At 51.9% G+C, this 27481-nt stretch overlaps 1 long non-coding RNA gene across 1 annotated transcript; it reads right to left on the bottom strand.

The window, feature by feature from the left end:
- Positions 1–1622: 1622 nt before the first annotated feature.
- LOC134737382 (uncharacterized) lies at positions 1623–5064 on the bottom strand. The gene is made up of 2 exons (XR_010122261.1): positions 4315–5064; positions 1623–2541 (listed from the first exon to the last, which is right to left on the bottom strand). It is a non-coding gene; the product is annotated as an uncharacterized lncRNA (long non-coding RNA).
- Between the last annotated feature and the right edge of the window lie 22417 nt (positions 5065–27481).

The raw sequence follows: 27481 nt of genomic DNA, 5'->3' as shown, positions 1-27481 counted from the left end.
TGATCCCCAGTGGGACTCAGCAGGGAGCAATGGCCCTGACCCCCCCATCCCCTCCCATTCCCCCCCACCCAACCCTGCCTGAGCCTCTGTGGCCACCAGGTGGTTCTGTTGAGGGACGTTGCCACAAAACCCCTTCAGGGGAGGAAAACCTCTCTGCTTTTCCAGAGGCCCCAGTTCCTTCCTGGGATAGTCTGGATCTCACTCCTTCTGCCTTTGGACTACAAGTTCAGATCCAGCCTGGTCTTAGCCAGAGCCTCCTCCCTGCCCTTCATCAGATCTGCAACCTGTGTGGCCAGGCGCGATGGCTCACGCCTGTAATTCCAGCACTTTGGAAAGCCGAGGCGGGTGGGTCAACTGAGGTCAGGAGTTCAAGACGAGCCTGGCCAACATGGTGAAACCCCGTCTCTACTAAAACTACAAAAATTAGCCAGGCGTGGTGGCAGGCACCTATAATTCCAGCTACTTGGGAGGCTGAGGCAGGAGAATCGCTTGAACCCGGGAGGTGGAGGTTGTGGTAAGCCAAGATCGCACCACTGCACTCCAGCCTGGGCAACAAGAGTGAAACTCCATCTCAAAAAAAAAAAAAAAGACCTGCAACCTGTGGCCTGGGGTGAGAGGGATGAGTTTGACCTGGCCCCTCACGGCAGAGGAGACCAGGAGGACCCAGCGTCCCAGGTGCCATATGGTGGTCTGCCAGCCACCAGCCTGCAGCAGTTCCCCACCTCCTAGCCCTCGGGAGTCAGTCAGCAAACACTTCTTAACCCAGAACTGTGTGTTCACAACTACCTCATGCCTGTGTGGCTCTGTGGGCTGGCAAAGCTGAGCCACAGCACCTGGAAGCCCTGGGGCCCAGGGGCTCCTCCACCCACAGTCAGACAACTGCTGATGACCTGGTTATGGGTCTCTCAGCTTGGGGACTGGGAGACCCCCAATGCCAGGTCTTGCTCACTGAGGAAACAAAGCAAGGGGCACACTCTGGCATCTTCTTGCCCCACAACGAGACTGTTGGCCCCTTGAACAGGTTCCACCTAGGAGGGCCTGGGGCTGCCCTCTTCCAGGGTGTGGTACCATTGCCATACAAAGCAAGGAGCCCCATGCTGTGCTAAAACTCTGGAAGTTAAAGTTGCATCTCTGCTGCACAAAGGACCAGCCTGGGGCTCAGAGAGATGCACCCATGGCGTGATGTTGAAATAACCCCTCGCAAGGCAGGCTGTGCGGACAGCAGCATGGAGTGCACCCCGAGGGGTGGCATGCCCCACTCCACTTCTGTGCCATTCAGGACAGCCCTGGAAAACTGAGTTCACTGCAGAGGCCCACTGCTTAAAAGAACTTTGCAACCTGCATGTGGTAGAGGCGCGGGAAGGATGAAGAATGTTCTGGAAACCCTGTCATATGTGGGATGGTGTGAAAAGCTGGTGCTGTATAGCCTAGAGTAGATGACTGCAAGGTGGCACCATGGCTAACGTTCAGTATTGCCTCATCAATCATTCCGGCAGCATATCCACTGAACATCGCTACATCCCAGCTTTGTGTGAGGTGGTGGGATGCACCGGGGAGCAAACCACCCTGTAACTCTGCTTTCACAGAACACACAGTCAGAACAAGGACCACGAGGACAGACGCTGAAGGAGGAAAATTTTAATTCCTTTAAGTATAAGACAGAACACACCCGCCGGGCGTGGTGGCTCACGCCCGTAATCCCAGCACTTTGGGAGGCCAAGGCAGAAGGATCACTTGAGCCTAGGAGTTTGAGACTGGCCTGGGCAATGTGGCAAAACCCTGCCTCTGCTAAAAATACAGAAATCAGTCGGGCATGGTGGCACACACCTATGGTCCCAGCTACTTTGAGGGGGAGTGGATTGAGGCGGTAGGATCACTCGAGCCCAGGAAGTCGAGGCTGCAGTGAGCCATGATCATGCCACTGCAATCCAGCCTGGGTGACAAAGAGAGACCCTATCTCAAAAACAAGAAACAAAACCATACCAAGGTAGTGAGTTCCCCGCCGCTGGAAGCAATCAAGGAAGCAGTAGAAGAGGTTTCTGCTTTGGGTAGTTGGGTTGAATGAGATGACCACTAAGATCCCTTTGAACACCAAGGTTTGGCCATTTTATCAGCATCTGGATTGTGAGGCGTCTGATGCTTCTGAGTGTCCATTTCCCCATCTACCTTCTACAGATTCCTGAGACCTCCCCCAGTATGGAAAGAGAATCTTAAAACTGAAGAGTCTGTGCACTGATGTATTAACTGGATTCTCTACTGCAGCTCTGGGATCCTAGTGTACCGCAGAAGACTGCGTCTGGAACTAGGGGGCTTGAATCCTACCCATTCCCACTGAATCAGGATGGGGCAAGTTGGGCTGGGGCCAATGGGAGCTCTGAGGCAGGAGGTGACTTACCCAGTGTCAGGTGGTAAGGGTAGTGGCTGGGAGGAAGGCAGTTTAGAGATGCATGTCCCTTGACCAAGGGAGGAAGGCAGTTTAGAGATGGATGTCCCTTGACCGAGGGACCAAGGACGGACCCTGGGGAGCCAAGCATCAAGGGGCTGTGGGAGAAAAGATAGGAGTCGCAGGGCCAGTTGGCAGCCAGGCCCAGCAGGCTCTTCCCCTCAGCCCAGTGGGGGTGGTGCTGGTGATGCTGGCATGCCAAGGCCTCCTGGACCAGGGTTAACTTTCGGAGTCAGCCTCAACGTATACTCCCTGAAATCAGACCAATTCAAGATGCACTGGAGTGAGAATATTTCTTACTGGAGCCCCATTTAAAAAATATCCTGGTCAGGCGCAGGTGGCTCACGCCTGTAATCCCAACACTTTGGGAGGCCAAGGCAGGCGGATCACCTGAGGTCAGGAGTTCGAGACCAGCCCAGCCAACATGGCGAAGCCCCATTTCTACTAAAAATACAAAAATGCCAGGCCCAGTGGCTCACGCCTGTAATCTCAGCACTTTGGGAGGCCAAGGCGGGCGGATCACCTGAAGTCAGGTGGTCGAGACCAGCCTGACCAACATTGAGAAACACCATCTCTACTAAAAATACAAAATTAGCTGGGTGTGGTGGCACGTGCCTGTAATCCCAGCTACTCGGGAGGCTGAGGCAGGAGAATCGCTTAAACCTGGGAAGCAGAGGTTATGGTGAGCCGAGATTGTGCCATTGCACTCCAGCCTGGCTAACAAGAGCGAAACTCCGTCTCAAAAAAAAACAACAACAGCAAAAACAAAAATTAGCCAGGTGTGTCTCAAAAAACAGCAACAACACAAAAACAAAAATTAGCCAGTGTGGTGGCAGGTGCTTGTAATCCCAGCTACTCGGGAAGCCGAGGCAGGACAATCGCTTGAACCCAGGAGGCAGAGGTTGCAGTGAGCCGAGATTGCTCCATTGCACTTCAGCCTGGGCGACAGAGTGAGACTCTGTCTCAAAAAAAAAAAAAAAGGCCATAAAACAACAATAAAATACATATCCCATGGGGAACACGCCCTGTCAGACATTCAAATCTGCTTTAAAGGCTGTCACCTTGGAGAAATCACACTGGCCTGAGAAGCTAGGGCAGCTCGGGGGTCTGAGTAGACATCCCAGGGAGTCAGGGCTGGGGTGTGCTAACCAGGCTCTGGACGGCTGGGGTGCCCCCTGATGTCAATGTCCCACACCCCGAGAGCGAGTGCAGGGACCATGGAGCCTTGCTTTGCTGTGGGAGGCAGCTATGCTGGGTCTGCCCAGTTTCTTTTTCTTTTCTCCTTTTTTTTTTTTTTTTTGAGATAGGGTCTTATTTTGTTGCCCATGCTGGAGTGTAATGGCGTGATCTTGGCTCTCTCCAGCCTTGAACTTCTAGGCTCAGGTGATTCTCCTGCCTCAGCATCCAGAGTAGCTGGGACCACAGGAGTGCACCGTCACACCTGGCTAATTTTTTTCTGTAGAGACGGGGTCTCACCGTGCTGGCCAGGTTGGTCTCAAACTCCTGGGCTCAAGCAATCTGCCCCGCTCAGCCTCCCAAAGTGCTGGGATTACAGGCGGGAGCCCTGGAGTTGTTGGCTGTTTTGCTTTCAGCGCTCATGGAGGGCTAGCACCTGCGGCAGGCCTGGGAACAGAGGGAGCCGCATTTCCAGAAACACAGCTCCTCCACTTCCCACCCCGGGCCGTCCCTCCCATGAGTCACCCTGTTATCCCCCCACAGCCAAATATAGCTCCCAAAGCCTGCCGGAAACAAAGGGAGTAGCGCCGTGCCTGGTGCTGAGTGGGGGGCGGTGCGGGAGGCACACCGAGGCTAGGGGCCTGCCAGCCCACCCTTCACCCCTTCCTGTCCCGGGGCTGGGGTCTCTGCTGTACCTCTAATCTCACAGGTTCTCCTGCAAACACGAGGAATTTGGGGAAACATCCCGTAGAGAGGCAGTGACCACTTCCTCCTAGGGGACTGTGGGCCACTCCAGGGGACAAAGAGCCGGGTGGGGGTCCTTTCCTCCACAAGGTGAGGCCAAGATCCTGTTGGGCAGGGGCTCTGTTTCTGCGATCACCCAGGGTGTGTCCGGCTCTGGCCCTCCCCAGCAGCCTCTAGGGTGTCGCCCGGGCACTCAGAGCCACCACATAAGGAAATGTTTGTGTCTCGGGGGCTGGACAGTGGCTCCACACACGTCCTCCCTCCCTCTCCCCGCCCAGGCTGCCTCCCAGATGGCCTGGACTGGGGCAGTTGGACCCAGGAGGAACCGCCCTGAGGCCAGGGGTGGGGAATCGGCCCAGCCTACGATTCACCTCAGGCCTCAGCTGAGGACAAGGCAGGGAGAGGGCCGGATGCAGGGCATATGGGCCACACTCGGTGGTCCTCCTGCTGCGCCGCCTCAGGGGACACCCTGCCTGGCTTTGCCTGTGCTGGCCGGAAATCTCCCCTTACTTCCCAGCAATGCAAGCTACATGTGCAGCAGGAGGGAGGGTAGGACGCATCGGAAACCACCGGGCTCGGCGACTGGGCTTTGAAATCTTGGAGCTACCACACCCAACAGACTAGGAGCTGGGGGTGGCCGGGAGGGATCTACTCCCTGGAGAGCGCCCACCCACCCAGCCCAGCATTTCCCCTGGAAGCCCAGGGCAGCCTTACTTCTCCGGGTTGTACTAGGCATCCTGACTACCCCCAGCCACCGCTTACATGGGAAACATTTTATAACCTGCTTTCTGGCGGGCAAGGCCAGGCTCCCGTGGGCTGCCTTCCTTCTGAAGTTTTCCATTAGATTATTTACATGAGCCCACAGACCTCTGCAGGAAGTCAGCAGGCACAGGGCAGCATTTATTCTTCTGCTGTCTCATTTGTGGAGGGACCTCCCTTCTCTTGAATGTGGCTCCTTTGGAGGTCAGAAGCCGAGTACGATGGCATCTTCTAGATCCCTGTTGTTTATTCTTGAGGCCAGAGCATTCTCCACCAGGTGTTTCCCAGGCACGGACCCCTTGCCCAGCGTGGCATTCAGAGGGGGCAGCTCTGGCCGCCTGCTCAGGAGTGGGGTGGGATGGAGAGCTGCCTCTGGAGCCTTGTGCTGAAGGAGAGGACCGTTGAGGGAGAAGGACATCACCCAGGTCCCGGGGCCTTTGGGGAAAGTAGGAAACCTGCCTGTTCTACAGGAGATGAGACCACCTCACCTACTTTGAAGGATGCAGACCTCGTTTAGAGCAGATCTCAGAATTGGTGCCCTGAGGGCTCCAGGCCTTGGCCCTGCTGGTGGATTAAAGTGGCACAACCTACCCTGAGGCCTGAGTGTCACAGGAACAACAGCTAGACAGCTAGACACTGGCCCCCTCGCCTCCCAGGGGGGCACAGCTGTCCAGATATGGTGCTGAGGGAGGTCAGTGGGATAGCCCCACCATGGCCTCCCCGCAGACTGCCCTGCACTGAGGACTGTCCCCATCCCCTTCTGAGGAGGGTCCCAACTGGTGTCCCAGAGTGCAGTCAACTCCCCGTTACTCCCAGAAGCAGGGGCTGGGGGCAATACCCAGGCCTGGGAAAGAGGAAGGCAGTGCCTGGCAAGGGCACTCCCTTGGTGGGAAGAAGGGCCTGCCGCCATCCAATCTCCACCTTCTCTGTTTTAATTCAAGATGCACGGGGCTGGATGGGGAGGGTGAAGGCAGGTCCAGGTTCAGTGGAAAGAAGCTGTTTGCTTCTGGACCCTCATGTCCCGGGACTTGGGTCTGTATGTTCCTTAGAGGCAGGAACTGCTCCACGGCTCTATCTCTAGTCCAGACACAGGCTTAACAGAGCATGTGCTCAGAAAGTATCTTTTGGGTGACAGAAAAAAAAGCCTTCATTTCCATTTCAGATACAACAGATCTGGTCTAGGCTGGGCGCGGTGGCACACGCCTGTAATCCTAGCACTTTGGGAGGCTGAGGCGGGAGTATCACCTGAGGTCAGGAGTGTGAGACCAGCCTGGCCAAGAAAACCCCATCTCTACTAAAAATGCAAAAAACTAGCCAGGCGTGGTAGCATGTGGCTGTAATCCCGAAATTGCGCCTCTGCACTCCAGCCTGGGCAATAAAGCAAGACTCTCTCTCAGAAACAAAAAAGTGTCTTCTGGGTGACTGAAAAAAAACCTTCATTTCAGATTAAAAAAAAAAAATCTGGCCTAGGATGGGTGCATTAGCTAGTGCCTGTAATCCCAGCACTTTGGGAGGCTGAGGGAGGTGGATCACTTGAGGCCAGGAGTTCGAGACCAGCCTGGCCAACATGGTGAAACCCCATCTCTACTAAAAATACAAAAATTAGCCAGGTGTGGTGGTACATGCCTATAATCCCAGTTGCTCAGGAGGCTGAGGCATGAGAATCGCTTGAACCCAGGTGGTGGAGGTTGCAGTGAGCTGAGATCATACTACCTGCACTCCAGCCTGGGCAAGAGAACAAGACTCTGTCTCCAAAAAAAGAAAAAAGATCTGGCCTACAGCAAAAAGGCTGTCCTGCAAAGTGTGCGAAGTGGCCCCTGCTCCCTCATGAGGCATGTTCCAATGAGCTGGGGACAGACACATTGGGGACCTCGTGGAGAGGGTTTCTCAATGGAAACGTAGACACCTCAGGGGAGAGGTTTTCCTTGAGCATGACTGGGGAGTACCCGTAACCATAAACAGAGGACGGGCCGGGCGCGGTGGCTCACATCTGTAATCCCAAGCACTTTGGAAGGCCCAGGCGGGCGGATCACCTGAGGTCAGGAGTGCCTGAACCCAGCAGACAGAGGTTGCAGTGAGCCTACACGGTGCCAACTGCACTCCAGCCTGGGAGACAGAGACTCCGTCTCAAAAAAAAAAAAAAAAAAAATCAGAGGGGACTAGGCTGCTGAGGGAGAGACAAGGAGGGCCTCACCAGGGGACCTCGGCAGTCACTCCAGCTCCAATGCTTGCCATCCCGCGTGTCTGGGACAGGTCCTCTGTGCCGCGGCGTCTCTCTCCATTTCCACCACCAGAGGTACTGTTCTTATGCAGACAACCTGCCCAGGCCTTTAATGGCAGTGCAGGGCTGGAGCCTGCAGTCCGAGTCCCTCTCCCGGAAAGAGGCCTGTGCTCCACACAGAAGCCACGAGGAGCAGTAGCGCGCGAAGGTGTCAACAGTGGGGCACACGGGCTCCACCCCCAGGCCCCAGCTGCTTCTCCCGACTGCCCCCTGGGGAGGCCAGTCCCTGCGAGCTCTCACTTGAGACGCCTGCCCAAGTCTTCTGCCCCCTGAGCCTCACCAACAGGTCCCCTTTCCCCACACACTCTCCTCTCCATCACCTGCCTCCTCTGCTTCCACCCACCATCCTCTCAAATGAGACTGAATGCCTCCCCAAACAGTCCTGGGCCATTACCCCATTCCCTCTACGCCATGCCCTGGTCTCGGCTCACGGCTTCCTCCAGGCCGCTTCCACTGTCATTGGCGAGCCATGTGCCTCCTTCACAGCGGTCTCAGGTTGTCCTAACTGCCTATTTCTAGGCGTTTCTCCCACTGGCTTCATGCTCTGAGTCACTATCACCGCGTGCCCCCGAGTGCAAAGTTGGGTCCAGGGCAGGAGCCAAAAAATCAGTGAAGAAAGAACGAAGGAAAGGTTAAAAATTGCTTGAGGTGGTCGGCAGATTATGCTTTGCATGTCAACTGGGCAAGTGCAAATGAATCCAAAACAGGCCGGAAACAGGATCGTGTTCGCGGGCCAGACAGCGGAGGCGGGGCTCGCACTCGCGGGTCCACCTACATCTCCGGGCCGCGCAAACAGCGGCTCCTGTGAACCACTAGATTCCTGAATGCACATGTCCGTGCACACCCGGACCTGTGCAAACACAAATGCGGACATTGTCGGGTCCAAATACATCCTCGAGGTCGTGCACATACGTAAACATGGAAACCCGCGGGTTCGTGCATGCTACAGTTTGGGTGTGCGTGCTAGGGAGTGTAAGCAAGGGTATGTGGACACTTCCAAGGTTGTGCATACACAGAAAGGCGCACGCCCCAGGGTTCTGCATACACAAGGACGTGCACACCCCCGAGGCCAGCCTGCAGACCCTTCTTGAGGAGGCAGAGGCACCTAATTCCCCCCATATTGGGCAACGCCGCAAGCTCTAGGCGCCATCTTCGCTCCGCGGGCAGCGGAAGGACCTGCAGACAGAGAAGCCCTGGCGCTTGGGCATTTGTTGTGCCGGCTTCCGGGCGTCCATCACGCGGAGGCCGCGCGCGCCAGACGCGGCGGAGCACGAAATGGCGGGCGAGGGGCGGAGCGAAGGCGGGCCGGGGCGGAGCGGCCGGGAGCCTCGCCCACTCTTGACTCCAGGCAGGGCGCACCGCCTGCCCCCTTGCGCAGGCGCACAGCACGGCGCGCGTTCCCGCGTTCCTTCCGACGCGCGCTAGGACACAAAGGGCTGGAGGGAAAGCACGGAGCGCTGCAAACCTGCGGAGCGGCTCGTGGTCTGGAGCGGCCTGGAGCGGACTCTCAGGGCCGGAGCCGGGCTCGCCGGCACTGCGCTCCGGCGCAGGGTGGGGCGCGACACGGCACTGGTTCCCTTGCCCTCTCTCTCCGGCCGTAGCCGCCTTGCGGGCCGGGGTGGGCGCCCAGGGCGCAGGCGCCGGTGCGCGGGTGCGACCAGGCGCCTCCATTTTCCCTCGCACGCGCTAATGGCGCAGCTGGGCGCTATTCCTCTGGCGGGGGAGAAAACTCGCCTCTGGGGAAGCCCGAGGCGCTTGCTCCCCAAACTCTTTTCTCTGTGCGCGTGCTTAAAGCGGGCGGATGAAGCGTTCTTCAAAGTGCCTACACCTTTTGAGATGTGATTCTGAGTTTTTCATGGAAAAAGAAGACATACCTTATCTTCCGCAAATTCATCCCCATAGTTTGCAGCTTTCTACTTCAAATTGGGGTTATGGATTTGGGGGAGGCAAAAACAAGTTTAAAAATTTCTATTAAAGAGACGTTGCTGTAAAACAATGATCAAGAAAATGTTTAAAGGCAAACCTTAGCCATAAAACTAATACAAGTTCTTGGTAGAAGTTTGTTTTTGAGACGGAGTTTCGCTGTCGTCGCCCAGGCTGGAGTGCAGTGGCGCGATTTCGGCTCACTGCAACTTCCCCCTCCAGCTTTCAAGCAATTCTGCGTCAGTCGCCCTCTGAGCTGGGACTACAGACGCCCACCATCACGCCCAGCTAATTTTTGTATTTTTAGTAGAGGGGGTTTCACCATGTTGGCCAGGATGGTCTCAATATATTGACCTCGTGATCCGCCTGCCTCAGCCTCCAAAAGTGCTGAGATTACAGGTGTGAGCCACCGCGCCCGGCCAGTAGAAATTTTTGAAAGAAAGAATGATAGTGTTGACTGTCCGTTTGCAATATGCCAGGCCCTGTTTTAAGTGCACTAACTTTCATAACCAGGTGCAGGTGGAGGAACTGACACAGAGATAAATACAGAAGTACTTAAAGGACGCGAAAGGACAAATAGTCTTTTCCACCTTCCAGTACAGCCACTGTCTGATTCAGTGGCATGGCTCCCGCCAGCGCTCTTCCGTGCCTGAGAAAGTTTGGTTCATGGTTTGCATACATACAGGAGCAGTTTTTGCTTCTCCGGCAGAGCTGTGGTTAGGCAAATAGAAAAAAATCAGCAGGCTCAGAGGAGCCGGTCAACTGCCAGTTTCTCATGGTCTCTGGGGAGAGCTAGGTCCCGGCCAGTTGAGGGACCACATTCAAAGGTTAGAATGTTAGTTATCTGGTGACCTGGGATCCAGAATGCACATAACTCATGTGATCAGGTCATGGGGTTGGAAGGAAAAGTATCCGTATTGCTCCCTCCCTTTTTTCCTACAGGGTCTCAGTAGTCAGTAGCACATTCGCAGGTCACAATTGCCTGACTTTTAAGTTTCGGTAACTCATTTGAGGATTATGAGGAACGGCATTTTTGCAGGTCAGAATGGGGTCAAGGTAGAAGGCAGAGGGCAGGGATCATTCGTCATTGATACCTGAAGCAGCTGAGATTTTAAGGTTATTAGTCTTCCCCAAATTCATAAACTAATAGTGGAGCAAAGATCCTTTATCCAAGTTGAGGTGTCTGACTTGCAACCTGTTTCCAAGTCCTTAGGGTCTATATGATCTTTTAATTGTGTCCATCCTTATTTCTCTTTTTAAAACGTTAACAAGGTGACCGGGCGCAGTGGCTCACGACTGTTATCCCAACACTTTGGGAGACCAAGACGGGTGGATCACTTGAGGTCAAGAGTTCGAGACTACTCTGGCCAACATGGTGAAACCCCATCTCCACTAAAAAAATACAAAAAAAGGCCGGGCGCGGTGGCTCACGCTTGTAATCCCAGCACTTTGGGAGGCCGATGCGGGCGGATCACAAGGTCAGGAGATCGAGACCACGGTGAAACCCCGTCTCTACTAAAAATACAAAAAATTAGCCGGGCGTGGTGGCAGGCGCCTGTAGTCCCAGCTACTCGGAGAGGCTGAGGCAGGAGAATGGCGTGAACCCGGGAGGCGGAGCTTGCAGTGAGCCGAGATCGCGCCACTGCACTCCAACCTGGGTGACAGAGCAAGACTCCGTCTCAAAAAAAAAAAAATTAGTGGGCATGGTGGTGCGCCGCCTGTAATCCCAGCTACTCTCGGGAGGCTGAGGCAGGAGAATGGCTTGAACGTGGGAGGCGGAGCTTGCAGTGAGCCGAGATCGCGCCACTGCACTCCAGCCTGGGTGACAGAGCGAGACTCCGCCTCTAAAAATAAAAATAAAATAAAATAAAAAATAAATGTTTGTTTCTATTTTAAAAAAAAAGAAGAAGGCAGAGTGGTATGGTGGCTCTATGCCTGTAATCCCAGTACTTTGGGAGGCCGAGGCGGGTGGATCACTTTGAGGCCAGGAGTTCCAGACCAACCTGGAAAACATGACAAAACCCCTCTCTGTTAAAAATACAAAAATTTGCCTGGTGTGGTGGCGCGTGCCTGTAATCCCAGCTACTCAGGAGGCTGAGGCAGGAGAATCACTTGAATCTGGAGATCGCACCAATGCACTCCATCCTAGGTAACAGAGTGAGACCTTGTCTCAAAAACAAACAAAGAAACAAAAAAAAACTTTAACAAGGTGGGGACTCCAACACTCAGCAATACTGATCAGTGGTAGGTGCTTGTCTTGCTTGGTGAAAGCCTCAATCTTAACAGGTCCCTGACTCCTATTAATAAGACTTCATGAGGCCGGGCGCAGTGGCTCACACCCAGCACTTTGGGAGGCCAAGGTGGGTGGATCACCTGAGATCAGAAGTTTGAGACCAGCCTGACCAACACAGTGAAACCTCGTCTCTACCAAAAATACAAAAAATTAGCTAGGCGTTGTGGCGGGCGCCTATAATCCCAACTACTCGGGAGGCTGAGGCAGGAGAATCGCTTGAACCCAGGAGGCAGAGGTTGCAGTGAGCCAAGATCGCACCACTGCACTCCAGGCTGGTGACAGAGCGAGACTCCGTCTCAAAAAAAAAAAAAAGAAAAAGAAAAAGAAAAATGTAGAATTCGGCTGTTTTCACTGTATTCATAAAGCTGAAAAACCATCATCACTAATTCCAGAACATTTTCATTACCCCAAAGCAAAACTCGTATTCATTAGTAGTCACTCTTCATCTGCCCACCTCCCTCCCAGCTCTTGGCAACCACTAATCTCCTTTTGTCTCTATGGAGTTTTCTATTCTGGACATTTCATATACATGGAATCATTCAATATGTGGTCTTTGTGTCTGGCTTCTTTCACTTAGTATAATGTTTTAAAGTTCACCCATGTTGTAGCATGTATCATTCCTTTTTATAGCTGAATAATATTCCACTGTATGGATATGCTTCAAAAGACTCTTGAGAGGAAGGTATTTCTTTTTTTTTTTTTTTTTTTTGAGACGAAGTCTCGCTCTGTCGCCCAGGCTGGAGTGCAGTGGCGCAATCTCGGCTCACTGCAAGCTCCGCCTCCCGGGTTCACGCCATTCTCCTGCCTCAGCCTCTCCAAGTAGCTGGGACTACAGGCGCCCGCCACCACGCCCGGCTAATTTTTTGTATTTTTAGTAGAGACGGGGTTTCACCGTGGTCTCGATCTCCTGACCTCGTGATCCGCCCGCCTCGGCCTCCCAAAGTGCTGGGATTACAAGCGTGAGCCACCGCGCCCGGCGAGAGGAAGGTATTTCTATGTGTGATGTGAATGAGTGATTTGGTGTTTGGCCTTGGTGTGAGAAGCAGTGTGCTCTGTATGGCGTTGGAGTTGGACTGCCTAAGCTCTCCCCCTTGCTGGCTGTGTGACCTGAGCAAATCACTTTCTTTCTTTTCTTTTCTTTTTTTTTTTTTTTTTGAGAGGGACTCTCGCTGTGTTGCCCAGGCTGGAGTGCAGTGGCGCAATCTCAGCTCACTGCAAGCTCTGCCTCCCGGGTTCACATCATTCTCTTGCCTCAGCCTCCCGAGTAGCTGGGACTACAGGTACCCGCCACCACGCCCGGCTAATTTTGTATTTTTAGTAGAGACGGGGTTTCACCTTGTTAGCCAGGATGGTCTCAATCTCCTGACCTCGTGATCTGCCCGCCTTGGCCTCCCAAAGTACTGGGATCAAAGTGGAGTGCAGTGGTTCACTGCAGCATCAACCTCCAGGGCTCAAGTGATCTTCCGAGTAGCTGGGACTACGCACCACCATGCCCAGCGAGTTTTTTTTATTTTTTGTAGGTACTAGTTTTCACCATGTTGCCCAAGCTGATGTTGAATTCCTGAGCTCAAGTGATCTGCCCGCCCCGTCCTCCCAAAGTGCTGGGATTACAGGTGTGAGCCACTGTGTCTGGCACATTTTAAAGATGTATGTAAATTTTCTTTCTTTTTTTTTTTTTGAGACGGAGTCTTGCTCTGTTGCCCAGGCTGGAGTGCAGTGGCGCAATCTCGGCTCACTGCAAGCTCCGCCTCCCGGGTTCACGCCATTCTCCTGCCTCAGCCTTTCCGAGTAGCTGGGACTACAGGCACCCGCCACCACGCCCGGCTAATTTTTTGTATTTTTAGTAGAGACGTGGTTTCACCGTTGTCTCGATCTCCTGACCTCGTGATCCACCCGCCTCGGCCTCCCAAAGTGCTGAGATTACAAGCGTGAGCCACCGCGCCCGCCTGTAAATTTTCAACATACAAAAAAGTAGAAGAATATGATTCCCCATGTACCTTCAACATTTATTTCCTCTTTTTTTTTTTGAGACGGAGTCTCACTCTGTCCCCCAGGCTGGAGCGCAATGGTGTGATCTCGGCTCACTGCAACCTCCGCCTCCCAGGTTCAAGCGATTCTCCTGCCTCAGCCTCCTGAGTAGCTGGGATTATAGGTGCCTGCCACCATGCCAGGCTAATTTTTTGATTTTTAGTAGAGACAGGATTTCACTATGTTGGCCAGGCTGGTCTCAAACTCCTGACCTCAGGTGATCTGCCCGCCTCGGCCTCCCAAAGTGCTGGGATTACAGGTGTGAGCCACTGCACCCAGCCTTTATTCCCATTTTTCAATTCTTGACAGACGGCTTTTGTCCCACAACCATATAGGGGAGGCACACCCAATAGGTAGAAACCATCTTGCGAGGACCTGGGGAAACTGGTTTTGTGGGCAGGTTGAGAAATGTGGGCTTGACAGGCAGCAGAGGCACTCACTGAGGGCTCTTTGCCCACTTCCTTCCACTGAGATCACATACTCTGGGGACTTTGCACCTGTAGCATGATGAAGTCCCCAGACCCTGCCCATCTTGCCTGTAGTGACAGCAGTATCCATCAGGAGCAAGCCAAGGGGTGGGCCAGCCCATACTAAAGCACCAGCTGCTGCCTAGTAACCACATTTTATAATTTATTTATTTTATATACAAGGTCTCGCTCTGTCCCCCAGGCTGGAGCACAGTGGTCCAATCATGGGACTCCTGGGCTCAAGCGATCCTGCCGCCTCAGACTCCTGAGTAGCTAGGACTACAGGTGTGTGCTATCACGCCTGGCTAGTTTAATTTGGTTTTGTTTTTTTTAATAGAGATAGGGTCTCAATATGTTGCCCAGGCTGGTCTCAAACTTCTGGGCTCAAGCAGTCTTCCTGCCTTGGCTTCCCAAAGTGTTGAGAGCCACCACGCCTGGCTAACCTTTTTTATTTTTAATACTTTTTTAAAGAGCAATGACAGTATGTGCTAAACAGATTTTTTGTTTATTTGAGACAGAGTCTGGCTCTGTCACCCAGGCTGGAGTGCAGTGGCACAATCTCGGCTCACTGCAACCTCTGCCTCCCAGGTTCAAGCGATTCTTCTGCCTCAGCCTTCCTAGTAGCGGGAATTACAGGTGTACGCCATACGCAGCTAATTTTTGCCTTTTTTTTTTTTTTGAGTTGGAATCTTGCTCTGTCCCCAGGCTGGAGTGCAGTGGTGCGATCTCGGCTCACTGCAACCTCCTCCTCCTGGGTTCAAGCAATTCTTCTGCCTCAGTCTCCTGAGTAGCTGGGACTACAGGTGCGTGCCACCACACCCAGCTAATTTTTGAATTATTAGTAGAGATGGGTTTTCACCATATTGGTCTGGCTTGTCTCAAACTCCTGGCCTCAAGTGATCTGCCCACCTCAGCCTCTCAAAGTGCTGGGATTATGGGTGTGACCACGGTACCTGGCCCATTTTTTTTTCTTTGAGAAATGTTGGCACCTATATAGGAGTAAAATGAAAGCTAAGCTGTCAATTCTGTGTGTGTAATTCATTCATTCTCACAGCCACACCGTAAGGCATTATTATTATCATCATCCTTGTTTTAGAGAGGAGAAAACTGAGGTACAGAGAGGTTAAGAAGTTTGTCCGCTGGGCACGGTGACTCACGCCTGTAATCCCAGTACTTTGGGAGACTGAGGCGGCCGATCACGAAGTCAGGAGTTCCAGACCAGCCTGGCCAACATGGTGAAACCCCGTCTCTACTAAAGATACAAAAAATTAGCCGGGGTGGTGGCGGGCGCTTGTAATCCCAGCTACTCGGGAGGCTGGGGCAGGAGAATCGCCTGAACCCAGGAGGCGGAGGTTGCAGTGAGCCGAGTTCACCAATGCACTCCAGCCCGGGTGACAGGAGGAGACTCCGTCTCAAGAAAAAAAAAAAAAAAAAAAGAAGCTTGCCCAAGGTCACCCAGCTAGCTAAATAGGGGTTTGAACCTTGGTTCCTAAATCCATGCTCAGAACACGACACAAAGGTCATGGAGATTTGTAAATGCTGCGCTGTACCCTACCTGTGTCTCCTTTCCAGGGTAGGCTTTTTGACCTCTGGGCTCCCACGTCCTCCAGGTGGGGCGGTTCCCCATGCCACCTGCCTGCTCCACCCTCCCCACTCCTGTCTTGCTGTGCTGGAAACTCAACTCCACCCCTTTGTATCTTAGTGGCCTTAGTTAACATTTCCTAAACTCACTTCCTTGGGTTCTTGGGAGGATTAAGTGAGGCATACAAGTGCCCATAATTGTTAGCCAGGGATATGGTTATCATGCATATGGTTTTCATTTCCGAGGGAAGTTTGCAGGGGGAGGGTGCACACTAATTGATGCAGAGACATCAGGTGATTAGGAGAGATATGTTAAATTCCAACTCAGCCTTGAATAAGAAAAGACATAATCTTCTTGGACCTTGAAAATCTCAGGGACTCCTAGACCTTTATGAAAGCTGAGAGCTCTCGTTCTGGATCATTCCAGTGGGCAGCAGCATCCTGCCAGCCATATGCAGAGACGCAGTGGGCAGCAGCATCCTGCCAGCTATGTGCAGAGACGCCCAGGCAGGGGATTGCTGTAGGCCAGCCCACAAGTGCTAGCCTTGGGGCTACAGAGCCCCGTGCCATCATAGTGGCCCACAAATGCTGCCCACTTGCCCAAGAGCAGCCTCCTGGAGGCAGGAACTGTCCAGCTGCCTCTGCCCCTCACCGCTCCTGCCCCAGGGCTCTGTCTGAAGCCCTTGCTCTGTAATAGCTGCCTGGTTTCACGAATATTCTCCGTTTCCTTTTAGATGGATGCAAATGCGTGTGAGGATAGGCCCCTGACATGTGAGACCTTGAAACCCAGAAGCCCAGAATCCTAGGGCCAGCTTTCTAGTTAAGTCCGCGTTGGACATTTTAGACTTTCTAGAGTTTAGGTAGGGTGGTCATAGAATTTATTGTTTGAACTAATGCGTCTCATTGTTTGCTAATATATTTTTTGGGGCAAATTTTTTCTTTTTTTTAATTTTCAGACAGAGTTTCGCTCATCGCCCAGGCAGGAGTGCAGTGGCCCAATCTCGGCTCACTGCAACCTCCACCTCCCGGATTCAAGCGATTCTCCTGCCTCAGCATCCCAAGTAGCTGGGATTACAGGCAAGTGCCACCATGCCCAGCTAATTTTTTGCATTTTTAATAGGGGCGGGGTTTCACCACGTTGGCCAAGCTGGTCTCGAAATCCTGACCTCAGGTGATCCACCCTCCTCAGCCTCCCAAAGTGCTGGGATTACAGGTGTGAGCCACCGTGCCTGGTGAATCTGTGTGTATTTTATTTTTCTTTTCTTTTTTTTTTTTTGAGATGGAGTCTTGCTCTGTCGCCCAGGCTGGAGTATAGTGGCGCAATCTAGGCTCACTGCAGCCTCTGACTCCCAGGTTCAAGCAATTCTCCTGCCTCAGCCTCCTGAGTAGCTGTGATTACAGGCATGTGCAACCACGCCTGGCTAATTTTTATACAGAGACAGGGTTTCACAATGTTGGTCAGGCAGTCTCGAACTCCTGACCTGGTGATCTGCCAGCCTCGGCCTCCTAAAGTGCTGGGATTACAGGCATGAACCACCGCGCCCGGCTGATCTGTGTGTATTTTCTAAGAATAAGGAAACTGCCTTGTATAACCACATTAAAAAAAAATAAACTTTGGACGGGCACAGTGGCTCATGCTTGTAATCCTAGCACTTTGGGAGGCCAAGGCGGGCGGATCACTTGAGGTCAGGAGTTCTAAACCAGCCTGGGCAATATGGTGAAACCCCGTCTGTACTAAAAATACAAATTAGCTGGGCTAATTAAATAAAACATTAGCTGGTCGTGGTGGTGGATGCCTGTAACCCCAGCTACTCGGGAGGCTGAGGCAGGAGAATCACTTGAACCAGGAAGGCAGAGGTTGCAGTGAGCCGAGATCACGCCATTGTACTCCAGCCTGGGCGACAAGAGTGAGTCTCCATCTTGAAAAAAAAAAAATCAATATATTTAACTTTGATAAGAGTTGTATCTGCTCCACTGTTTATATTCCAGATTTTTTTTCTTTTTTTTTTTTGAGACGGAGTCTCGCTCTGTTGCCCAGGCTGGAGTGCAGTGGCATGATCTCAGCTCACTGCAACCTCCGCCTCCCAGGTTCAAGTGATCCTCCTGCCTCAGCCCCCCTAGTAGCTGGGATTACAGGCACGTGCCACCACGCCCAGCTACTTTATGTATTTTTAGTAGAGACGGGGTTTTGCCATATTGGCCATGCTAGTCTCAAACTCCTGACCTCAGGTGATCCACCTGCCTCGGCCTCCCAAAGTGCTGGGATTACAGGCGTGAGCCACCGCGCCTGGCCTATATTCCAGTTTTATCAATTGACCAAAATATGTCCTTAATAGCAATTTTTTCCCCTCCAGGGCAGCATTCAGTCTAGAGCCAGAGATTGCATTAAGTTGTTCAAACCAGGACTTCTGAGGGAAAAGATGGCACAACTAATAATTATGCTGAAAAGGGACAGAGAAAACCACTGTGGTGAAAGGTTGAGAATTGTAGAATCTGGGCGAGGAGGTAATGGGAGTATATTTTACTTTTTTTTTTTTTTTTGAGACAGTCTTGCTCTGTCGCCGAGGCCGGAGTGCAGTGGCACTATCTCAGCTCACTGCAACCTCTGCCTCTAGGGTTCAAGGATTCTCCTGCCTCAGCCTCCCAAGTAGCTGGGACTACAGGCTCCCACCACCATGCCCGGGTAATTTTTGTATTTTTAGTAGAGATGGGGTTTCACCATATTGCCAGGCTGGTCTCAAACTCCTGACCTTGTGATCCACCCACCTCAGCCTCCCAAAGTGCTGGGATTACAGGTGTGAGTCACAGCGCCTGGCCTATTTTTTTATACTTTCATGTATTTTTAAAAATTTTTGGTAGGGTGCAGTGGCTCACGCCTGTAATCCCAGCATTTTGGGAGGCTGAGGCAGGTGGATCACTTGAGTCCAGGAGTTTGAGACCAGTCTGGCCAACATGGCGAAATCCCATCTCTACTAAAAATACAAGTTAGCTGGGCATGGTGGCACGCACCTGTAATCCTACCTACTCGGGAGGCTGAGGCAGGAGAATTGCTTGAACTCGGGAGGCAGAGGTTGCAGTGAGCCAAGATCGCACCACTGTACTTCAGCCTAGGCGACAGAGCGAGACTCTGTCTCAAAAAAAAAAAAGCAAAAATTGTAACACAAAGTGGAAAAACAAACCAAATACACAAACGGGAAAAAAAACGTACCTCGACCCCAGACATAAGATGGAATTGTCTAGGCAACGCAGAGCACCTGGGCTATTTTTAGGTTTAGACTCAAGGCTCCTGAGAAGGTGGAACAGGGCAGAGGGGACGCACTTCACCCCATTTCCTTATTGCTGGCCCATTGTCAAGGTGACGTGAACCACCCTCTGGAGGGTGGAAGAGGGGCCCTGGGATACCTTCTGGTTTCCAGAGAATCATGGGCTCCTCTGAAGTGAAAGGAGCTGGGGTGCCTGGGAGAGAGCTGGGGACGTGAGAAGAGGGGAGCCCTGACCAGTCCTCCCAGCCAGACCAGTTACGCACTGCTGTTGTCACTGGAGGGCCTGGAGGCAACAGGCAGAGCATCTATCCATGCACACTCCAGGCCAGCTTCCAGCCAGGGCAGAGTGTCCCTGGTGGCAGCTCCACCGTGCCCAGGCTGTCCTCCTATCCCTGGCCCCCACTCTGCCTTCCAGGTCTCCCACAGTAACTTTTTTTTTTTGAGACGGAGTTTCACTCTTGTTGCCCCAGGCTAGAGTACAATGGTGCAGTTTCAGCTCACTGCAACCTCCGCCTCCTGGGTTCAAGCGATTCTCCTGTCTCAGCCTCCCAAGCAGCTGGGATTATGGGCGCCCGCCACCACACCAGCTAATTTTTGTATTTTTATTTATTTATTTATTTTTATTTTTATTTTTATTTTTTTTTTGAGACGAGTCTTGCTCTGTCACCCAGGCTGGAGTGCAGTGGTGCGATCTCGGCTCACTGCAAGCTCCGCCTCCTGGGTTCACGCCATTCTCCTGCCTCAGCCTCTCCGAGTAGCTGGGACTACACCACGCCCGGCTAAATTTTTGTATTTTTGGTAGAGACGGGGTTTCACCGTGGTCTCGATCTCCTGACCTCGTGATCCGCCCGCCTCGGCCTCCCAAAGTGCTGGGATTACAAGCGTGAGCCACCGCGCCCGGCCGATTTTTGTATTTTTAGTACAGATGGGGGTTTCACCATGTTGGCCAAGCTGGTCTCAAACTCCTGACCTCAGGTGATCCACCCACCTCGGCCTGCCAAAGTGCTGAGATTACAGGCGTGAGCCACCACGCCTGGCTCCCACACCAACTTTGAATGACGGCAGAATCCAACTCTGGCTCGGGGAGGTGTCCAGAAATTCAGCCTTTCCTCCCAGGTTGAGGCCCCTTCAGACCTGCGCTCCTTAGATTCTTAGTCTACAGTTAAGGATTCGGTGAATTCAGGATGGGAAAAAGTGACACTGTGGATTTTTGCTAATCCCTCGTTGACATCTAGCATTTCCTTCCATGTGTATGTAAGCAGCACACCACAGTAGTAGAGGCAGTTCTTGGGACTTTGTCACCTATAGAAAGCACAGGTAGTAAGCCTGGCACAGTGGCTCACACCTGTAATCCCAGCACTTTGGGAGGCCGAGGCAGGCAGATCACGAGGTTCGGAGTTCGAGACCATCCTGGCCAACATGGTGAAACCCCGTCTCTACTAAAAAAATACAAAAATTATCTGGACGTGGTGGCAAGTGCCTTTAATCCCAGCTACTTGGGAGGCTGAGGTAAGAGAATCGCTTGAACCAGGGAGGCAGAGGTTGCACTGAGCCAAGATTGTGCCATTGCACTCTAGCCTGGGCAACAAGAGTGAAACTCTGTCTCAAAAAAAAAAAAAAAAAAAGAAAGAAAGAAAAGAAAAAGAAAAAAAGGGAAAAAGAAAGAAGGCACAGGTATTTTCTTTTTCTTTTTTTCTTTTCTTTTTTTTTTTTTTTTGAGACGGAGTCTTGCTCTGTTGCCCAGGCTGGAGTGCAGTGGCGCGATCTTGGCTCACTGCAAGCTCAGCCTCCAGGATTCACGCCATTCTCCTGCCTCAGCCTCCTGAGTAGCTGGGACTACAGGCAACCGCCACCACAGCTGGCTAATTTTTTGTATTTTTTTTTTTTTGAGACGGAGTCTTGCTCTGTTGCCCAGGCTGGAGTACAATGGCACGATCTTGGCTCACTGCAACCTCCGCCTCCCAGGTTCAAGTGATTCTCCTGCCTCAGCCTCCCCAGTAGCTGGGATTACAGGTGCGCACCACCAGGCCCGGCTAATTTTTGTATTTTTAGTAGAGACGGAGTTTTACCATGTTGGTCAGGCTGGTCTCGAACTCCTGACCTCGTGATCTGCCCACTTCAGCCTCCCAAAGTGGTGGAATTACAGGCATGAGCCACCACACTTGGCCCAATTTTTTTATTTTTAGTAGAGACGGGATTTCACCGCATTAGCCAGGATGGTCTCAATTTCCCGACTTCGTCATCCGCCTGCCTCAGCCTCCCAAAGTGCTGGGATTAGAGGCGTGAGCCACTGTGCCTGGCCTTTTTTTTTTTTTGATATGGAGTCTTGCTCTGTCGCCAGGCTGGAGTGCAGTGGCATGATCTCGGCTCACTGCAACCTCTGCTCCTGGGTTCAAGCGATTCTCCTATCTCAGCCTCCTAAGTAGCTGGGATTACAGGCACGTGCCACCACGCCTAGCTAATTTTTGTATTTTTGGTAGAGACGGGGTTTCACCATGTTGGCCGGGATGGTCTAGATCTCCTGACCTCATGATCCGCCCACCTCGACCTCCCAAAGTGCTGGGATTACAGGCGTGAGCCACCACGCCCGGCTGAGGTATTTTCTTATCACGCCACAGTTGTGGAAGATATTCTGGATGTCATTCATGTTCATCATGATTTTGAAATCGTGGTAATACCCAGCACAGTGGCTCACAACTGTAATCCCAGCACTTTGGGAGATCGAGGTGGGAGGATTTGCTTGAGTCCAGGAGTTTGAGACCAGCCTGGGCAACATAGTGAGAACTCATCTCTACAAAAAAAAAAACGAAAACAAAACAAAACTAGCTGGGCATGATGGCATGCATCTGTAGTCCCAGCTACTTGGGAGGCTGAGGTGGGAGAATCGCTTGAATTTGGGAGGTCGAGACTGCAGTGAGCTATGATCACATCATTGCACCCTAGCCTGGGTAACAGAGTGAGACCGTGTCTCAAAAAAAAAAAAGTCATAGTTATCAGGCTCACTACTGGATCTAGTTATTGAATACATTTATAAAGAATCACCCGGCCGGGCGCGGTGGCTCACGCTTGTAATCCCAGCACTTTGGGAGGCCGAGGCGGGCGGATCACGAGGTCAGGAGATCGAGACCATGGTGAAACCCTGTCTCTACTAAATGTATAAAAAAAAAAAAAATAAGCCGGGCGCGGTGGCGGGCGCCTGTAGTCCCAGCTACTCGGAGAGGCTGAGGCAGGAGAATGGCGTGAACCCGGGAGGCGGAGCTTGCAGTGAGCCGAGACTGCGCCACTGCACTCCAGCCTGGGCGACAGAGCAAGACTCCGTCTCAAAAAAAAAAAAAAAAAAAAAAAAAAAAGAATCACCCTTGGCTGGGCATGGTGGCTCATGCCTGTAATCCCAGCACTTTGGGAGGCGGAGGCAGGTGGATCATTTGAGGTCAGGGGTTCGAGACAAGCCTGACCAAAATGGTGAAACCCTGTCTGTACTAAATACAAAAAAAATTAGCCGGGCGTGGTGACACGTCTGTGTAATCCAAGCTACTTGGGAGGCTAGGGCTGGAGAATCACTTGAACCTGAGAGGTGGAGGTTGTGGTGAGCAGAGATCGTGCCATTGCACTCCAGCCTGGGCAATAAGAGCAAAAAAAAAAAAAAAAAAAAGAATTACCCTCACACCTGTCATCTCGGCGCTTGGGGAAGCCGAGGCGGGAGTATCACCTGAAGCCAGGAGTTTGAGACCAACCTGGCGAACGTTGTGAAACCCCATCTCTACTAAAAATACAAAAATTAGCTGGGTCTGTTGGCTGGCACCTGTAATTCCAGCTACTTGGGAGATTTAGGCAGGAGAATCGCTTGAACCCAGGAGGTGGAGGTTGCAGTGAGCCGAGATTGTGCCACTGCCCTCCAGCATGGGCAGCAGAGCAAGATTCTGTTTCAAAAAATAAAATAAATGCCGGGCACAGTGGCTCACACCTGTAATCCCAGCACTTTGGGAGGCCAAGGCGGGCGGATTACCTGAGGTCAGGAGTTTGAGACCAGCCTGACCAACGTGGAGAAACCCCGTCTCTACTAAAAATACAAAATTAGGCCAGGCGTGGTGGCTCACGCCTGTAATGCCAGCACTCTGGGAGGCCAAGGAGGGCAGCTCACGAGGTCAGGAGATGGAGACCATCTTGGCTAACACGATGAAACCTCGTCTCTACTAAAAATACAAAAAATTAGCCGGGTGTGATGGCACGCGCCTGTAGTCCCAGCTACTCGGGAGGCTGAGGCAAGAGAATCGCTTGAACCCAGGAGGGGGAGGTTGCAGTGAGCCAAGATTGCGCCACTGCACTCCAGCCTGGGCGACAGAGTGAGACTCCATCTCAAAAAAATAAAACAAAACAAAACAAAAAGCAAAAAAAGAAAAAAAAATACAAAATTTGCCAGGCGTCATGGTACATGCCTGTAATCCCAGCTACCTGGGAGAATGAGGCAGGAGAATCACTTAAACCCGGGAGGCAGAGGTTACGGTGAGCCAAGATCACACCATTGCACTCCAGCCTGGGCAACAAGAGTGAAACTCTGTCTCAAAATAAATAAATAAATAAAAATAAAAATAAAAATGCATAAACCACTCTGAGAAAGGTCCCTGGGCCCCCCTAGACTCAAGGGGCCTGTGGCACAGAAGAGGAAGCAGACCTGCCCAGCGCCAACTACCCTAACGGTCACCCCACCAGCCCTCCCTCCTGGCATCCCTGTCTCCACTCCTGTGCCTCAGGTGGCCTGGTACCCTTCCTCAGTGGGCCGGACACCTTGAGTGGCCACACGCTGCCATCTGCTGGGGTTGGCCCACACAGCACCCTGGTGGCGCTGGTTCCTGCTGGTCCTTCTGTTCCCTGGGACACCTTTTCCCCAGGCAGTGGGTGCGCCTAACTGGGAGGAAGACGCTCGGAGCAGGTCAGCATCAGAGCACGAAACAGGGGTGTCAGAGCTGGAGGCAGGGAAAACTGTAATTTCAATATCAGGTAGAAAGAATCTTTAAGGACAGCTGCTGTTTGAATAGATACATGAGCACAAGGGACAACATTTCAAAAGTTAAAAAAAAAATGTGAGAAGTTTCTCTCCCACCCTGTCCCTTGGCCTCAAACTCTTTTTTTTTTTTTTTTTTGAGACGGAGTCTCCCTCTGTGGCCTAGGCTGGAGTGCAGTGGCACAATCTCAGCTCACTGCAACCTCTGCCTCCCAGGTTCAAGTGATTCTCCTGCCTCAGCCTCCCGAGTAGCTAGGATTACAGGCGCCCACCACCACGCCAGGCTAATTTTTTATATCTTTAGTAGAGACGGGGTTTCACCATGTTGGCCAGGCTGCTCTCAAACTCCTGACCTCGTGATCTGCCTGCCTTGGCGTCACAAAGTGCTGGGATTACAGGCGTGAGCCACTGTGCCCAGCTGGCCTGCATTTGCTTTTTTATTTAGCAACCTATGCTTTGGAAATTGCTCCTTATCTACATAAAAGTAGCATCCTCGTTTTTTTCCCTTTATTATTCTCAGATCATTTCCAAGCAGTCCATTGAAAAATAATGTCTTTCCATAGAAACAGGAATACCTAGACATCGTTAGAAATTTCAGGATACTTCTAAGATTTTCTTTTTCTTTTTCTTTTTTTTTTGAGACGGAGTCTCGCTCTCTCACCCAGGCTGGAGTGCAGTGGCGCGATCTCGGCTCACTGCTAGCTCCGCCTCCCGGGTTCACGCCATTCTCTTGCCTCAACCTCTCCGAGTAGCTGGGACTACAGGCACCCGCCACCTCGCCAGACTAATTTTTTGTATTTTTAGTAGAGATGGGGTTTCACCGTGGTCTCGATCTCCTGACCTCGTGATCCGCCCACCTCGGCCTCCCAAAGTGCTGGGATTACAAGCGTGAGCCACAACGCCCGGCCACTTCTAGGATTTTTTTTTTTTTTTTTTTTTTGAGACGGAATCTTGCTCTGTCCCCCAGGGTGGAGTGCAGTGGCGCGATCTCAGCTCACTGCAAGCTCCGCCTCCCAGGTTCACGCCATTCTCCTGCCTCAGCCTCCCGAGTAGCTGGGACTACAGGCGCCCACCAACACGCCCAGCTAATTTTTTGTATTTTTTTAGTAGAGACGGGGTTTCACCGTGTTAGCCTGGATGGTCTCGATCTCCTGACCTCGTGATCCGCCCGCCTCGGCCTCCCAAAGTGCTGGGATTACAGGCTTGAGCTACCGCGCCCGGCCGGGATTTTCTTACTCACCTCCAAAATTCTAGGGCTACTGAGTTGAGTAATTCTGCATTCCTCTGCAGTGGATTTGCATTTCAAAGGGACTTCATAGGACTATGGTGCTTTAATCCCCCAACATGCCTAGATGGTGGAACTTTGGGCAGCAGGATCTGAGGTAGCTTGGTCTCTGGGTAGAGGATTTTATCTGTGGTGTCCCTAAGTCCAGGTGTTAGAGCACCATTATTTCTGTCTATTTCTCAGTGCTTGATGAGTTTGGTTAGTGTGAGTTGGTCCTCCAGAAAGGTATTCCCTCTGGCACACAGAGCTGAGGGCTGCAATGCAGACCATGGTGAATTCTTAGGTTCAGCGTTCTGGAGCCTGCAAATGAAGCTGACAAAGGACAAACAGCTGGGCATGGTGGCTCATGCCTGTAATCCTAGCACTTTGGGAGGCCAAGGTGGGCGGATTGCCTAAGCTCAGGAGTTCGAAATCAGCCTGGGCAACACGGTGAAACCCACCTCTACTAAAAATTAGCCGGGCATGGTAGTATGTGCCTGATGTGCCTGTAGTCCTGGCTACTTGAGAGGCTGAGACAGGAGAATTGTTTGAACTCGGAAGGCGGAGGTTGCAGTGAGCCAAGATTGCGCCACTGCACTCCAGCCTGGGCAACAGAGCAGGACTCCATCTCCAAAAAAAAAAAAAAAAAGACAAATAAAGAAGAGACATGTTTGCAGGCAGGAGTTTGCAGAAAAATGTGACTCACGGAGGTGGTTAGAATTTGGGGCTTACATATTACCTTCATAGGAGAAGTGAGGGGAAGAAAAGCTACTTATGGGAAAACAAATTAGTTTTAGGAAAACTATATGGGCTCTTAGCGAGAGGATCGCTTGAGCCCAGGAGTTTGAGGTTACAGTGAGCTATGATCAGCTATGATTGTGCCATTGTGCTCCAGCTTGGGCAACCAAGCAACACTCTGTCTCAAAACAAACAAACAAACAAAAGAGGCCTTTAGGAGAATAGGTGGAGCTACTTTTGTGAGGATGTCTTGTTTAGGTGATTTCTTAACACTGTGCTGACTTCTCAGTCTTCCCTGTTGCGAAATTCCTGGAAAGGATATCAAGGACAGTTGAATTCTTTTGGGAGGCCCTGCTTTTAGATAAGAGGTATTGAGGGGGAATAAAAGAACAACTCCAGGAGGGCTGAGGTGGGAGGATCACTTGAGCCCAGGAGGTGGAGGTTGAAGTGAGCCGTGATCATGCCACTGCACTCCAGCCTGGGCAACAGAATGAGACCCTGTCTCAAAACAAAACAAAACAACAACTCTATCCAGTGATACAGATACGCCTCCATTTATGATGGGGTTATGTCCTGATAAACCCATGGTAAGTTGAAAATATTGCTGAGCATGGTGCCTTGTGTCTGTAGTCCCAGCTACTCAGGAGGCTGAGGCAGGATTGCATGAGCCCAAGAGTTCAGGGTGTTAATGCTGTATGCCGAACAGGTGTTCACAATAAGTTTGGTATCAATATGGTGACTTCCCAGGAGCAGGGAACTACCAGGTTGCCTAAGTGATCATCCTACTGTGACCATCACACTGTGATGATCACTAGTAGGATGGAGCCTGTGCATAGCCACTGCACTCCAGCCTGGGCAACATAGCGAGACCCTGTCTTTAAAAAATCATAAAAAAAGAAAATATCCTAAGGCCAGCTGCAGTGGCTCACACCTATAATCCTAGTACTTTGAGAGGCTGAGGCAGGCAGATCACTTGAGGTCAGTAGTTCAAGACTAGCCTGGCCAACATGGTGAAACGCTGTCTCTACTAAAAATACAAAAAATGAGCCTGGCGTGGTGGCAGGTGCCTGTAATACCAGCTACTCAGGAGGCTGAGGCAAGAGAATTGCTTGAACCCAGGAGGCAGAGGTTGCAGTGAGCCGAGATCGCGCCATTGCACTCCAGCCTGGGCAACAGAGTGAGACTCTGTCTGAAAAAAGAAAAAAAAAAAAAAAAAGGGCCAGGCGTGGTGGCTCACGCTTGTAATCCCAGCACTTTGGGAGGCTGAGGCGGGTGGATCACGAGGTCAGGAGATCGAGACCACGGTGAAACCCCATCTCTACTAAAAAACACAAAAAATTAGCCGGGCATGGTGGCGGGTGCCTGTAGTCCCAGCTACTCAGGAGGCTGAGGCAGGAGAATGGCGTGAACCCGGGAGGCGGAGCTTGCAGTGAGCCGAGATTGCGCCACTGCACTCCAGCCTGGGCGACAGAGCGAGACTCCCTCTCAAAAAAAAAAAAAAAAAAAAGAAAATATCTTA

Source organism: Symphalangus syndactylus, chromosome 8 (assembly GCF_028878055.3).
Source record: "Symphalangus syndactylus isolate Jambi chromosome 8, NHGRI_mSymSyn1-v2.1_pri, whole genome shotgun sequence".
Taxonomy (NCBI): Eukaryota; Metazoa; Chordata; class Mammalia; order Primates; family Hylobatidae; genus Symphalangus; species Symphalangus syndactylus.
This window is presented reverse-complemented; position numbering and strand designations above follow the sequence as displayed.